This window comes from Delphinus delphis, chromosome X (assembly GCF_949987515.2).
Source record: "Delphinus delphis chromosome X, mDelDel1.2, whole genome shotgun sequence".
Taxonomy (NCBI): domain Eukaryota; kingdom Metazoa; phylum Chordata; class Mammalia; order Artiodactyla; family Delphinidae; genus Delphinus; species Delphinus delphis.
Genome location: NC_082704.1, coordinates 42,480,177 through 42,483,758, shown reverse-complemented (window position 1 = coordinate 42,483,758; position 3,582 = coordinate 42,480,177). Strand labels below are relative to the sequence as shown.

Genomic DNA, 3,582 nt, shown 5'->3' with positions numbered 1-3,582 from the left:
AGTCCAGGGAAGAAAGCATGGAGATGTGAAGATGTATATTTGGATTATAGAAAGCAATTAAGTGTGACTGGATCATAGGATATGTACAACGATTTAGTAGAAAATGAGGCCTGAAGGAGAGACAGAAACCATGTCTTCAAACCATGCCAAAGACAATGAGGAGCCATCAAAGATCTATAAGCAAGAGGGTGAAATGATCAGATTTACCTTTTGCTAAAGCCATGATGGTTTCAACGGGGAGGAAGAAAGTTTGGAGGAAGGGAATTATAATAGGAAGCTTTTGCAATGGTCCAAGTAAGAGATTATAAAGACATGGATTAGGAAAATGACGACAAAATTGGATAGAAACAATTGCATCGGAAACAGCAAAAAGTAGAATTAGTAAATCTTGGTAATTTGTTGGCTATGAAATGTGAGAGAGTGGGAGGATTCAGAGATAATACCAAATGCCCCGCAACAGCCTTCAACCATCAGATTTGAATGGTGGCATTGCTTGGCTGTGGCGGCATGGGTGCCCCCTCATTACCCCCGGCCTGGCAGCTCTACCTCAAGGACCACTGCATCTCCACATTTAGGAACTGGCCCTTCTTGGAAGGCTGCACCTGTACCCCGGAGCGGATGGCCATGGCTGGCTTCATCCACTGACCCTGAGAACAAGCCTGACTTGGCTCAGTGTTTCTTCTGCTTCAAGGAGTTGGAAGGCTGGGAGCCAGATGACGACTCTATTGAAGAACATAAAAAGCATTCATCTGGTTGTGCTTTCCTTTCTGTCAAGAAGCAGTTTGAAGAATTAACCCTCAGCGAATTTTTGAAACTGGATAAAGAAAGAGCCAAGAACAAAATTGCAAAGGAAACCAACAATAAGTAGGAAGAATTTGAAGAAACTGCAAAGAAAGTCCGCTGTGCAATTGAGCAGCTGGCTGCCTCGGGACTACTCCACTGTCACTGCCCCACAGCGACACAGACACATCATTTCCAAGGCACAGCCCTCAGCATTACCAGCTTTTCTCTGGGGCCTCTTAACTGTGCCTTAGGAAAGGAGAACATAAACATTTTGAAATTAGAATATTTAAACTGTATTTTTCTTGAAGGTGGTGCCAGGGGCTACTTTTGTTGTACAGCTAGTGCTAAGTACAGTGACTGAGTCTCTCTTTAAAAAAAAAAAGTGAGAGAGAGAGAGAAAGAATGTTAAGGTTTCTGGTTTGCACTAGGTGAATGAGACTGGGAACGCTGAAAGAGGTTCAGGTTTGTAGAAGACTGTGAACTTGACTAGGGATAGGATGAGTTTAAATGATCTCCAGAATATATGGTGGAAACATAGAAAGAGCTGGAGATATATGCTCAGAGCTCAGTAAAGTGACCTGAGTTAGATAAATTTAGGACTAGAATAAGAAAGGAAAAAGATGGGTCGATTCAAGTATTTTAAGTGACAAGACCTGAATTATGGGAAAGAGGACAGCAAAATAAATGTGTCAGGGAAACAATGCAAATTTAGTACACAGTATTTATAGAACATGAACAGACTATGTTTGTAGAAATTCTTGTTCTGTAAGGTATCAAAGAGTAAATATGTACACTATAAGAGTCCTTATTTTAAAAGAAGCTTTAACAAAAAATGAAATAAAAGATGCCAATGTGTTTTTGCAATGTTGAATACAAAGTGCTAAGTATTTTTCTAATAAACTGCTCTTAAATCCACCTATCCCTGCTCCATAAACAGTTATTTTCACCATCTGCCAGCAGCAGTCCCTCCCCTTATAAATCTTTCTTCATTTATTTTTCTCATGCTCAAAAATTGCAGAACAAGTGAGAGAGGGTGGAGCATAACTGCTATGAGCTATTAGAATGAGTGACAGAGCCCCAAAATGGAAACATAAATTTTGACAAACTCCCTCAGCAACTATATACTCCTAAGGGTGTCAGGGACATATCAAGCATGCTTCATCTAGGACTCTTTTCTTCTCCTTTTTCAGAAATTGACCAAGTTCTGATACAAATATGAAAGCATTGGAAATGCAGTAAAAAAGTAGCAAAGATGTGGCACCTTTCAGGATTTGCCTGAAAGAGAAATAGACTGGAGCAGCGGTCTCCAAACTTTTTGGCACCAGGGACCGGTTTTGTGGAAGAAAATTTTTCACACACCAGTGGGGGGATAGTTTCAGGATGATTCAATCACATTACATTTATTGTGTACTTTATTTCTATTATTATTACATTGTAATATATAATGAAATAATTATACAACTCACCATAATGCAGAATCAGTGGGAGCCCTGAACTTGTTTTCAATTGCCAGTCACTGACAAGGTTTTTGTTGTTGTTGTTTATAAATTTATTTTTGGTTGCATTGGGTGTTCATTGCTGCATATGGGCTTTCTCTAGTTGTGGTGAGCAAGGGCTACTCTTCGTTGCAGTGCACGGGCTTCTCATTGTGGTGGCTTCTCTTGGTGTGGAGCACAGGCTTTAGGTGCATGGGCTTCAGTAGTTGTGGCTCGCAGGCTCCAGAGCACAGGCTCAGTAGTTATATCACACAGGCTTAGTTGTTCCGTGGCATGTGGTATCTTCCCAGACCAGGGCTCAAACCCATGTCCCCTGCATTGGCAGGCAGATTCTTAACCACTACACCACTAGGGAAGCCTGACAGGGTTTTGATATGAGTCTGCAAGCAATTTATTTATTATGGTCTCTGTGCAGTCAAACCTCTCTGCTAATGATAACCTGTATTTGCAGCCACTCCCCAGCACTAACATCACCCCCTCAGCTCCACCTCATATCATCAGGCATTAGATTCTCATAAGGAGCATGCAAACTAGATCCCTCACATGCACAGTTCACAGTAGTGTTCACACTCTTATGATGATCTAATGCTGCCACTGATCTGACAGGAGGTGGAGTTCAGGCGGTAATGTGAACAATGGGGAGCGGCTGTAAATACAGATGAAGCCTCACTCGCTCACCTGCTGCTCACTTCCTGCTATGCAGCCCAGTTCCTAACAGGCCACTGACCGGTACCAGTCCATGGCCTGGGGGTTGGAGACCCCTGAACTAGAGAATTGACTTGCGTGATTCCCCTTACACAGTAAGTCAAATTCAAGGTCACAGGCTTAGAGAGTTAAGGATTGGCTGTAGGGCAATTGTAGTTTTTCACATGCCATAGAAGATCCCATGATTTGAACACCTCTACTCCCCACAATTTCGCTTTATTTTCACCAAATTGTGGCCCCACTAAATTAACACTGCTGTGACACTAAAAGAGCTGATGTAAAATTTAAAAGATTTTAAACCTAAGAAAATCAACCACACATTTACCCAGATTTGAATTGTATTTTCTCTCTGATTCCCAAACTATAATTCTTTGTTCCTTTCCTTTCAGGATATTCATTTTGGTGTTGAATTCAGCAGCCTATACACTAAATTGTAAATGCTACAATGAAGAGTCACCCTCAACAAAGATTGAAGATAAAATCATATGCATTCCCCATTTTTTCTCTCCTGTTTAAGAAAGTATCTCAAATACAAAAGCAAAACCTGATAAAAACATGACAGGGAGATATTTCCTATGTTATTCAAATTACTGAGAAT

At 41.0% G+C, this 3,582-nt stretch overlaps 1 pseudogene; it reads left to right on the top strand.

The window, feature by feature from the left end:
* The first annotated feature begins 507 nt into the window (after positions 1–507).
* On the top strand, positions 508–1,144 carry LOC132418128 (baculoviral IAP repeat-containing protein 5-like; annotated as a pseudogene).
* The last annotated feature ends 2,438 nt before the right edge of the window (positions 1,145–3,582 follow it).